Genomic DNA, 13,102 nt, shown 5'->3' on the forward strand with positions numbered 1-13,102 from the left:
GTTTGTTGTTATACATAGGGAACTTTGTAGACAAAGTTCTTGGCTTACATTGTATAAAGATACTGTATATTTTTCTGCACGAAATATGGGCTATTGTCAATTATTTATATTTTGATTGTTTCACTTTTATAAAAATTCAGTCATAATTGTCATAACACTTTCCATCTTTTGCTGGTGACACAGCAAACAGCTTATATTGTCCTTTTTCTTCTTTTGTATTTAAGATGGTAAAGCTGCTTCTAGAGTAAATAATTCAATTCGAAATTATTTTTTGAGAGCACAATGCTTGGCTATTCTTAGAGAGCATACAAAAAAATGAAAATGAGTTGCATCATAGGCCCAAAGAGGAAGAAGAGAACTAGCATTTACTGAGCACTTTCAAGATCCCAGACTTTGTGCTAGATGTCTTTAATTGACTCCTATTATTTCCACAACAACCCAGGTGAAATAAAGATTATTAGTCTCCTTCAGTAGAGAAGCAAATCGAAACTCTTGGAGGTTAAGTTACCTGAAGAAGTCCCTTGGCTGAAATTCACACCCAGATCCAAACATTGACCTTTCTCTATGCCAAAGGAAAAAGTATTTTTAAACATGGTTTGGGAGAGAACTTTTCGAGCTACATAATTTGCAACATCCTTCCGGGAAGAAATTAGCATTATAGACAAAATGTTTAAGCAAATTTGTAATAGACCTAAATGAGACTGAGAACTTCTGGGAGGTTAGCTGCTCAAACACCAAGTGGTCCATCAATCAGAAGTCTACAGTCTTTTTGGGGGACTTTCAAGATTGCAGAGGAGTAAGATATGGAGATCACCTTCCTCCCCACAAATACATCAAAAATACCTCTACATGTGGAACAACTCCTAGAGACACCTACTGAACACTACCAGAAGACCTCACAATTCCCAAAAGGCAAAAACATCCCCATGTACCTGGGTAGGGCAAAACAAAAAAGGAAAACAGAGACAAAAGAATAGGGATGGCACCTGCACCTCTGGGAGGGAGCTGTGAAGGAGGAAAAGTTTCCACACACTAGGAAGCCCCTTCACTGGCGGAGACGGTGGGTGGCAGGGGGGAAGCTTTGGAGCCATGGAGGAGAGTGCAGGAACAGGGGTGCAGAGGGCAAAGTGGAGAGATTCCCACACAGAGGATTGATGTCAACCAGCACTCACCAATCTGAGATGCTTGTCTGCTCACCTGCTTGGGGGGGTGGGGGCTGGGAGCTGAGGCTTGGGCTTCGGAGGTCAGATCCCAGGGAGAGGACTGGGGTTGGCTGTGTGAACACAGCCTGATGGGAGCTAGTGCGCCACAGCTAGCCAGGAAGGAGTCTGGGGAAAACTCTGGAACTGCCTAAGAGGCAAGAGACCATTGTTTTGGCGTGCGCGAGGAGAGGGGATTCCTCTTCAGTGTGCCCACAGAAGGCAGAGCACTGCCTAAATGAGCTCCAGAGACAGGCACGAGCCGCAGCTATCAGACTGGACCCCAGAGACAGGCATGAAACGCTAACACTGCTGCTACAGCCACCAAGAATCCTGTGTGCAAGCAAGGGAACTATCCACACACACACACACACACACCCCAGGAGCCTGTGCAGCCCGCGACTGCCAGGGTCCCGTGACCAGGGACAAGTTCCCTGGGAGAACACACAGTGCACTTCAGGCTGTTGCAACGTCACATAAGTCTCTGCAACCTCAGGCACACCTGGCATTCCAATTATAACTACCGTACCCCTCCCTCCCCCCAGCCTGAATGAGCAAGAGCCCCCTAATCAGCTGCTGCTTTAACCCTATTCTGTCTGGGTGGGAACAGAAGCCTGAGGGCAACCTACATGCAAAGAGGGGTTGAAACAAAAGCTGAACCTCAGGAGCAGCGCAAACAAAGAAGAGAAAGGGAAATTCCTCCATGCAGCCTCAGGAGCAGCCAATTAAATCCCCACAATCAAATTGATGTACCCTGCATTTGTGAAGAGACAACAAATCCCAAAATTGAGGCGGTGGACTTTGGGAGCAACTGTAGATGTGGAGTTTGCTGTCTGCAACTGATTTGTTTCTGATTTTTATGTTTATCTTAGTTTAGTTTTTAGAGCTTGTTATCATTGGTGGATTTGTTTATTGGCTTTGTTGCTCTCTTCTTTTGCCTTTTATTATTATTTTTGTTTTTATTTTAATAAGTTTTAAAATTTATTATTATTTTTTTCCTTCTTTTTTTCTCCCTTTTCTTCTGAGCTGCATGGCTGATGGGGTCTAAGTGCTCCAGCCTGGTGTCAGGATGGAGCCTCTGAGGTGGGAGAGCTGAGTTCAGGACACTGGACCACCAGAGACTTCCTGGCCCAACATACTATCAATCAGCGAGAGCTCTCCCAGAGATCTCCACATCAACGTGAAGACCCAGCTCCATGCAATGGTCAGCAAGCTCCAGTGCTGGATGCCCCATGCCAAACTACTAATAAGACAGGAACACAACCCCACCCATTAGCAGATAGGCTGCCTAAAATCATACTAAGTTCATAGACACCCCAAAACAAACAACCAGATGCGGCCCTTCCCACCAGAAAGACAAGATCCAGCCACACCCACCAGAACAGAGGCACCAGTCCCCTCTACCAGGAAGCCTAAACAAGCTACTGAACCAACCTCATCCACTGGGGGCAGATACAAAAAACAATGGGAACTATGAATCTGCAGCCTGCAAAAAGGAGACCCCAAGCACAGTAAGTTAAATAAAATGAGAAGACAGAGAAATATGCAGCAGGTGAAGAAGCAAGGTAAAAACCCACCAGACCAAACAAATGAAGAGGAAATAGGCAGTCTACCTGAAAAAGAATTCAGAAGAATGAGAGTAAAGATGATCCAAAATCTTGGAAATAGAATAGAGAAAGCACAAGAAACGTTTAACAAGAACCTAGAAGAACTAAAGAGCAAACAAACAATGATGAACAACACAAAAAAAAGAAATTAAAATACACTAGAAGGAATCAATAGCAGAATAATTGAGGCAGAAGAATGGATAAGTGACCTAGAAGATAAAATAGTGGAAATAACTACTATAGAGCAGAATAAAGAAAAAAGAATGAAAAGAATTGAGGACAGTCTCAGAGACCCCTGGGACAACATTAAACACATCAACATTCGAATTATAGGGGTCCCAGAAGAAGAAGAGAAAAAGAAAGGGTCTGAGAAAATATTTGAAGAGATTATAGTTGAAAACTACCCTAACATGGGAAAGGAAATAGTCAATCAAGTCCAGGAAGCGCAGAGAGTCCCATACAGGATAAACCCAAGGAGAAACATGCCAAGACACATATTAATCAAACTATCAAAAATTAAATACAAAAAAAAATATTAAAAGCAGCAAGGGAAAAGCAACAAATAACATACAAGGGAATACTCATAAGGTTAACAGCTGATCTTTCAGCAGAAACTCTGCAAGCCAGAAGGGAGTGGCAGGACATATTTAAAGTGATGAAAGGGAAAAACCTACAACCTACTCTATCCAGCAAGTATATCATTCAGATTTGATGGAGAAAGTAAAACCTTTACAGACAAGCAAAAGTTAAGAGAATTCAGCACCACGAAACCAGTTTTACAACAAATGCTAAAGAAACTTCTCTAGGCAGGATACACAAGAGAAGGGAAAGACTTACAAAAACAAATGGAAAACAATTAAGAAAATGGTAATAGGAACATACAAATCAATAATTACCTTAAATGTAAATGGATTAAATGTTCCAACCATAAGACATAGACTGGCTGAATGGATACAAAAACAAGACCCATATATATGCTGTCTACAAGAGACACATTTCAGACATAGGGACACATACAGACTAAAAGTGAAGAGATGGGAAAAGATATTCCATGCAAATGGAAATCAAAAGAAAGGTGAAGTAGCGATTCTCATATCAGACAAAATAGACTTTAAAATAAAGACTATTTAAAATAGTCTTTATTTTAAAGTCTATTTTGTCTGATATGAGAATCGCTACTTTAAAATAAAATAAAGACTATTACAAGAGACAAATTAGGACACTACATAATGATCAAGGGATCAATCCAAGAAGATATAACAATTGTAAATATTTATGCACCCAACATAGGAGCACCTCAATATATAAGGCAAATGCTAATAACCATAAAAAGGGAAATCGACAGTAACACAATCATAGTAGGGGACTTTAACACCCCACTTTCACCAATGGACAGATCATCCAAAATGAAAATAAATAAGGAAACACAAGCTTTAAATGACATATTAGACAAGATGGACTTAATGGATATTTAAAAGACATTCCTCCCAAAAATGAAAGAATACACATTCTTCTCAAGTCTAATGGAACATTCTTCAGGATACATCATATCTTGGGTCACAAATCAAGCCTTGGTAACTTTAAGAAAATTGAAATCATGTCAAGTACCTTTCCCGACCACAACGCTATAAGACTAGATATCAATTACAGGAAAAGATCTGTAAAAAATACAAACACATGGAGGCTAAACAATACGCCACTAAATAACCAAGAGATCACTGAAGAAATCAAAGAGGAAATCAAAAAATACCTTGAAAAATATGACAAAGTAAACACAATGACCCAAAACCAATGGGGTGCAGCAAAAGCAGTTCTAAGAGGGAAGTTTATAGCAGTACAATCCTACCTCAAGAAACAAAAATCTCAAATAAATAACCTAACCTCACACCTAAAGCAATGAGAGAAAGAAGAACAAAAAAAACCCAAAGTTCACAGAAGGAAAGAAATCATAAAGATCAGATCAGAAATAAACAAAAAAGAAATGAAGGAAACCATAGCAAAAATCAATAAAACTAACAGCTGTTTCTTTGAGAAGATAAACAAATTGATAAATCATGAGCCGGACTCATCAAGAAAAGAAGGGAGAAGACGCAAATCAACAGAGTTAGAAATGAAAAAGAAGCAGTAACAACTGACACTGCAGAAATATGAAGGCTCTTGAGAGATTACTACAAGTAACTATATGCCAATAAAATGGACAACCTGGAAGAGATGGACAAATTCTTAGAAAAGCACAACGTTCTAAGACTGAAACAGGAAGATATAGAAAACATAAACAGACGAATCACAAGCACTGCAATTGAAACTGTGTTGAAAAATCTTCCAGCAAACAAAAGCTCAGGACCAGATGGCTTCACAGGAGAATTCTATTAAACATTCAGAGAAGAGCTAACACCTATCCTTCTCAAACTCTTCCGAAGTATAGCAGAGGAAGGAACACTCCCAAACTCATTCTATAAGGCCACCATCACCCTGATAACAAAACCAGACAAAGATGTTACAAAAGATGAAAACTACAGGCCAATATCACTGATGAACATAGATGCAAAAATCCTCAACAAATGTTAGCAAACAGAATCCAACAGCACATTAAAAGGATCATACACTATGATCAAGTGGGGTTTATCCCAGGAATGCAAGGATTCTTCAATATACGCAAATCAATCAATGTGATACACCATGTTAACAAACTGAAGGAGAAAAACCATATGATCATCTCATTAGATGCAGGAAAAGCTTCTGACAAAATTCAACACCATTTATGATAAAAAACCCTCCAGAAAGTAGGCATAGAGGGAACCTACCTCAGCATAATAAAGGCCATATATGTCAAACCCACAGCCAACATCGTTCTCAATGTTGAATAACTGAAACCATTTCCTCTAAAATCAGGAACAAGACAAGGTTGCCCACTCTCACCACTATTATTCAACATAGTTTTGGAAGTTTTAGCTGCAGCAATCACAGAAGAAAAAGAAATAAAAGGAATGCAAATCAGAAAAGAAGAAGTAAACCTGTCACTGTTTGCAGATGACATGATACCATACATAGAGAATCCTAAAGATGCTACCAGAAAACTACTAGAGCTAATCAATGAATCTGGTAAAGTACCAGGATACAAAATTAATGTACAGAAATCTCTTGCATTCCTATACACTAATGATGAAAAATCTGAAGGAGAAATTAAGGAAACACTCCTCTCCCATTTACCATTGCAACAAAAAGAATAAAATACCTAGGAATAAACCTACCTAAGGAGACAAAAGGCCTGTATGCTGAAAACTGTAAGACACCAATGAAAGAAATTAAAGGTGATACAAACAGATGGAGAGATACACCATGTTCTTGGATTGGAAGAATCAATACTGTGAAAATGACTATACTCCCCAAAGCAATCTACAGATTCAATGCAATCCCTATCAAAATACCAATGGCATTTTTCACAGAACTAGAACAAAAAACTTCACAATTTGTATGGCAACACAAAAGATCTCGAATAGCCAAAGCAATTTTGAGAAAGAAAAACTGCACTGGAAGAATCAGGCTCCCTGACTTCAGACTATACTACAAAGCTACAGTAATCAAGACAGTATGGTTCTGGCACAAAAACAGAAATATAGATAAATGGAACAGGATGGAAAGCCCAGAGATAAACCCATGCATATATGGTTACCTTATCTTTGATAAGGAGGCAAGAATATACAATGGAGAAAAGACAGCCTCTTCAATAAGTGGTACTGGGAAAACTGGACAGCTACATGTAAAAGAATGAAATTAGAACACTCCCTAACACCATACACAAATATAATCTCAAAATGGATTAAAGACCTAAATGTACAGCGAGACACTATCAAACTCTTAGAGGAAACATGGGCAGAACACTCTGTGACATAAATCACAGCAAGATCCTTTTTGACCCACCTCCTAGAGAAATGGAAATAAAAAGAAAAATAAACAAATGAGACCTAATGAAACTTCAAAGCTTTTGCACAGTAAAGGAAACCATAAAGAAGATGAAAAGAAAACCCTCAGAATGGGAGAAAATATTTGCAAACAAGCAATTGACAAAGGATTAATCTCCAAAATTTACAAGCAGCTCATGCAGCCTAATATCAAATAAACAACCCAGTCCAAAAATGGGCAGAAGACCTAAATAGATATTTCTCCAAAGAAGATATACAGATTGCCAACAAACACATGAAAGGATGCTCAACATCACTAATCATTAAAGAAATGCAAATCAAAACTGCAATGAGGTATCACCTCACACCAGTCAGAATGGCCGTCACCAAAAAATCTATAAACAGTAAACGCTGGAGAAGGTGTGGAGAAAAGGGAACCCTCTTGCGCTGTTGGTGGGAATGTGAATTGATACAACCACTATGGAGAACAGTATGGAGGTTCCTTAAAAAACTAAAAATACAACTACCATACGACCCAGCAATCCCACTACTGGGTACATACCCTGAGACAACCATAATTCAAAAGAGTCATATACCACTATGTTCATTGCAGCACTATTTACAATAGCCAGGACATGGAAGCAACCTAAGTGTCCATCGACAGATGAATGGATAAAGAAGATGTGGCACATATATACAATGGAATATTACTCAGCCATAAAAAGAAACAAAATTCAGTTATTTGTAGTGAGGTGGATGGACCTTGATTCTGTCATGCAGAGTGAAGTAAGTTAGAAAGAGAAAAACAAATACCGTATGCTAACACATATGTATGGAATCTAAAAAAAAAATAATGGTTCTGACAAATCTAGGGGAAGGACAAGAACAAAGACACAGATATAGAGAATGGACTCGAGGACATGGGGAGGGGGAAGGGTAAGCTGGGATGAAGTGAGAGAGGAACACTGACATATATACACTATCAAATGTAAAATAGATACCTAGTGGGAAGTAGCTGCATCGCACAGGGAGATCAGCTCAGTGCTTTGTGACCACCTAGAGGGGTGGGATAGGGAGAGTAGGAGGGAGACTTAAGAGGGAGGGGATATGGGGATATATGTATACGTATAGCTGATTCACTTTGTTATACAGCAGAAACTAACACAACATTGTAAAGCAATTATACTCCAATAAAGATGTTAAAAAAAAAAGTCTACAGTCGTTTGATTTGACCCATTTTTGTTTTGTTTGGAGTCTAAAAATTATTACTAACCATTCTCTTTTCTTATATGTGTCTACCAAGGCCGAAATCTTTGCATTGGTCTTTTAGAGAACTTTCGTTTGCAGTAAAACTCTAATAAAATATTGACACATGCTTATAACTTAATTGTCTGAAAAGACTATTTTTTTCCTTTATTAGACCATTATATCTGAATTTGTGAAGACGGACATGCAGAGGTAAGCATGATGCTTCTTGGTCCACAATTCAAGCAAATACTCAGTCCCAGGATAATTAAATTGCTTATATTTACAATTTTGATGTGTCTAAAAGCTTCCTCTAGACATAGCCAGAATCTCTGACTTTTCCAAATATTGGGTGCTGGAGTGGCCGGGTGTTTTTGACAGTTGACTAATGGAATGTTGAGTCAGGGATACATTTAGTTTGGGCTTAGTGAGATATGTTTATGTGATTTGCAGGCACTTCCAAGTGTTGTTCAGTTATTGCTAATTATCCTAATGTAGCAATGGATTCTGAGGAAACTCCTCCAGTTGCTGACTCTTTCAGGTGCCAGGCCAGGGGATATATGATGAGATGCACATGTTCTATGGTATCCAGCTCTGATAACGAAAGAGAAATAAGGTCTGAAATATATGGAGCCAGAAACTACTTTATGGAAATTATTTCACAAACTTCAAGTCATAAAGGAAACACACTAGAGATTTCCCCAAAGTTCCAACAATATTAAAAATGCACATGGCTTTATCAATAATAAATTATGAAGCAGAAGTAAGATTTTCAAAACTGCCAATAATAAAAAAAAATTTTCAATTAACTGTGCTAGAGGAAGAGGAAAGACTGAATTAGTTCTCTATTCTTTCTATGAAATATTTTTTTAAACATCATATGCAGAGATAATAAAAAATACCGATAAAAATGTAAGACAAAAAGCACTACAGAGATGTGTCAGGCATCTAGTTATTAAAATACTGTTATTTTTCTGGATTTTGATTTCATGTAGTATTTTAAGCTTTCTAAAGTTTGTAAATTTTTGATTGCTCCATTTACTTTCGTATCTCTTTTTATATTCATAATTTTGTATCCTTTTCTTAAAGAGAGATTCCAAAATTGTGTATTTCCTTCCAATGAATAGCTATCACGCATCAGACACATATGTGCCAGACATCCTTCTAAATGTTTTTTACATATTTACTCATGAAATCCTCACAACAGCTCCATGTGCAAGAAATGATTATACTGTACTGGTTTAAACTTTAAAGTATTCATTCAAAGAGGGGATTTACAACAACCGTAGGTGTTTTTTGATAAGGATTCTCTTTTTCAATGTTTGAACTTAATTGTTATTGAGCAATGCTAAAAACTAACTTTCTTAAGTTAATATAATTATATTGTTTATAAAGAAAAGAAAAAATGCTTGGCCACGTGATTTTTATACTTTAATACTACATCAATTAAAAATGTATTACGGAAAAGGTATTTCACCCCCCTTTGGATCAGCCAATCGTTAAAAAGTTCTTCAACCTTGTATAAAATGCATTCATACTCCTTGAAAGTCTTTTTCTGTAAAAGAAGGATATTGGAATTTTAATGTAGATTACAATAAATGTTTTGATTGCAAATGCCATTAAAAATCAAATAAGGATTCTCTCCTGATAAAACACAAAAATGTCTTCCCTTTTCTGTAGCTAAGAGCTTCTAGAACTGTCAGCTTAGTTAAACTTAATGTGTTTTCATTGTCCTCTACAAAATGTTTATGTTGTTTATAGTCCTCTAAACGGATGAGAAAACCACTTATTGTTATTTTCTGCCCATGAACTTGATGCCAAAATCCCCTTCAGGTCATGAATGCGTTTGATTTTTCTTCTGTCCCTGCTTTTGAGCCAAGGAACCAATCTAGATTCTTCTTCAGAGTGTACAGACCTAGCCTAGGCATCTCCTTCTCTCCTCACTCTGACCCTCTCCAAGTCATGGCTCAGTGCTGAGAGCACTCAGCAAATAAACTCTGTTGCTACAAGGTTATTACTTAGTTATTCAACTTTTCAAACCAGAAAAAAAATTAGAAGTAACAAGATTATCTAATTACCCACCTTGATTTTTTTTTTTAGAAAGGGTTAATAAATCACTTGGATCTTTTCCTAAAGGTGGCAAAATAAGTTATAATATTATCAATCTTCCAGTTTTGCCATTTTATTATATTTAAGCATAGTTGTAACTTCATTTAATTAAGTTCATATCAAAATAGATTACATAGTTGATAAACTGGGCAATAGCCATCTAATGAGGTTAGACTCTGTAATGAAACCAGGGTTCTAAAAGATGCAAACTTGTATAACAGAATACTCCATCATGCAGGAATGAATCAGTTGTGTGGTACTTCCACACAATGGAATATCATGTACTTGTTAAAGAGAGCAATATCATTTCCCAGCAGTCAGCTACTGCAGGGTTGGAAAATTGTTTTAGGTGCCAGCAATAAGAGGCTTCCCTTCAGAACTCGTCTATCAGCCGGAGTCTAGAGGGAGCCCAGAACTCTCCATCTTGGCAAGGTGCCCCCATCCCCATATCCTACACTCACACCTTTCCCTCTGTCATCACTCACAAGTGGGTCCCTCAGGACTAACTCATTCTGCCCCTTAACTGCGTACATATCAGTTACTTCAAGAAGACCAGAATTTCCAGATCATTCTTTACTCAGATTTTAATCCTCTAGTTCTAGGGAAATGGAAGTTGTCTTTGTGATCCTCTCCCACTCCTTCCCAACTATTTGAGATGCTTTCAACTAGGCCCTCTTATTCAAAGTCATTAATAGCAAAGGCTTTAATGTTCCCTCACCTCCTTGCTTAACTGAAACCTGGGACACTCCTGAAACCTCACTTTCTATGTGGCAATCTCAGGTGATGGCTATTTGTGTTGAAGATGAGGTAGTGAATTTCTTGTCTTCATTGCTGCATCATGGCTTTTTCTCTCCCTTCTTAAAGAGTCACAGATTTGAGTCTCATATTATCAATCCGTACTTCCTACTGTCTCTCTTTGTGGAAGTCATTTACCACTCCTTTGGAACACTTCCTCAAATTCTCTAAAGGTTTTTCAACTCCTGGCTAAGGGTAACTCTTATCAACATGACTCCCAAAACAAACTTTTGAAATTACAACATACACAGATAATATTTCTAGTATCTTGGCTTCTCAGTTCTTTGATGTTTATCTTCAGAGCTGTTTTCTCCTACTCTACCTTATGCCTGGTCCTCCCACAGCATGATTTTGATCAATGACTCCAAACCCTCCATAATCTCCAATTATCACCTCCATCCTTGTAGCTCACTCCCTATAAACTCCAATTCCAGTAATCCCTTGGCCCAGATGTTTTCAATCCATTAACTTTTGACCCAGATTTTCAATCCATTCTCTCCAGCACATTTTCACTGTCCTTTCCTACCCTTGTGCCCTCACTTTCTTCTCTATTTATCCTATTGATCAATCACTATACTGACTTACTTGCATATACCCTCAACTCTCTAGCTCTTTGAGGCTTCAGTTAATGAAATCACATTATTGTCACTGATGGATCTGAAAACAAAACCGGAATGTAGCTTGGGACCATGCCTCAGGTAAAACCGAAACATTGTTCTGGATCCAAAATGGTGTTATAGGATTTGTAAAATAAGATACCATTTTGGATCCAGACCAATATTTCAGTTTTCTCTGAGGCATGGTGCCAAGCTACATTCTGGTTCTGTTTTCAGATCCATCAGAGACAATAATGTGACTTCATGTTCTGGAAACTCCACTGGTGAGCGGTTCCACCATTTCAGGCAAAGAGGCAGTAGTTCTTCTTCCACTATGTATTGTGAGGTTTAATTAATGGGTGTAAAGCAATTGGAGAGTTCCAGATGAAAGCCTCCATAGAAGGTAAGTACAACAAAAATTATGTAACCATTGCATAATGTGTCATCTCAGCTGGCTCGGCTGATGAAGTTGTCAGGTGATCAGTTATTGTCGAGTTCCTCTGGAGAAACAAGGTCCAAAATGGGATTGGTCTTACCCAGAACAGTATCATGGTATATACCTGGAAATGTATCTCGGCAAGACTTGTTTGTTTGGCAAGAAATTACTTTTTAACTCCAACTCTGGTGCTTCCATAAAGGTGTCTGATGACAACTAAGTGAGCTAAGTAATAAGTGAGGCATTAAATTTATGCATAGTTTGCATTTTACAACTTTACTTCCAGATGTGCTCATGACAGGAAAGGTAAATAAGGTGTATCTCTAGGGTCAGCTCTAATCAATCGGTTAAGGCTGTCAGGAGGGTAGTAATGAAAAGGATTCTGAGGCCACACCTAGGGTCTTCAGAAAAGAGGGTCACTGGAGATGAACGTTGACTCTTGTGGCAGTGAAAGTAGAGTTGTAGCAAAAGTGCTTTGTAACTTCCTTGCCTGGTATAGGCCATAATTACTATGCTTAAGTAGAAAGTGGTAATGATATTCACACGCATATCTAGGAAAATCCCTCAGGGTATGGCACACCCAATCCTGCTAAGTCATGTTCATTTCTCTAAGTACAGACATAAAATATTTATTCAGTTGGATTTTTTCCTAGTAACTAGCTAATCTGAAAATAACCAATTGATTTTTATTAAGCCATTGTTCAGTAAACAGTTATTTGATTAGACTGAACTTGCTTTTCTTCATACTAGTGCAGATACAGCTTAAATATCTTTTGAGTGAATATTTGCTAGGGTTTGGCTTAATTTCTAATCAAACTCTGAAGGGCCTTTGGGCTTCAGAAAGTTTGAAACTATAGAATTACCTTGTTCTTTCTTGGGGCCAATTAACTGGGCAGATTCTTTGCATTCAATTTGAGGCTGCTGAACCTTAGCTAAAGTTTCATTTTCTCTCTCAGCAGTTGGAAACCTATCTCCTTGCACAACAGAAACTAAGCATGAACCTCAGGTGTACTGAGCTGAACAGACCTTGGCGCCAGTCCCCAAATATTGATGTGCAGAATCTCCCAGAAAGTGCAGTTTCACTCTTCTCCCTTTCATAAGCGGTGAAAGGAAGTGAAGGAAGTATGCCAGGTTGTTATTCAACTCTAGTATTTAATCAAGCATTACTCAGGCTCTTCTGAAACTCTCCGGCTTCTAAATTGAGAGGAAAAGC

At 38.2% G+C, this 13,102-nt stretch overlaps 1 protein-coding gene across 1 annotated transcript in view; it reads right to left on the bottom strand.

The window, feature by feature from the left end:
- Positions 1 to 13,102, bottom strand: part of ANO3 (anoctamin 3) — a 269,884-nt gene that overhangs the window by 43,955 nt on the left and 212,827 nt on the right. The gene's annotated exons all lie outside the window — the stretch shown is intronic.

The sequence above is a fragment of the Pseudorca crassidens genome, chromosome 9, assembly GCF_039906515.1.
Source record: "Pseudorca crassidens isolate mPseCra1 chromosome 9, mPseCra1.hap1, whole genome shotgun sequence".
In the NCBI taxonomy this organism is placed as follows: Eukaryota; Metazoa; Chordata; class Mammalia; order Artiodactyla; family Delphinidae; genus Pseudorca; species Pseudorca crassidens.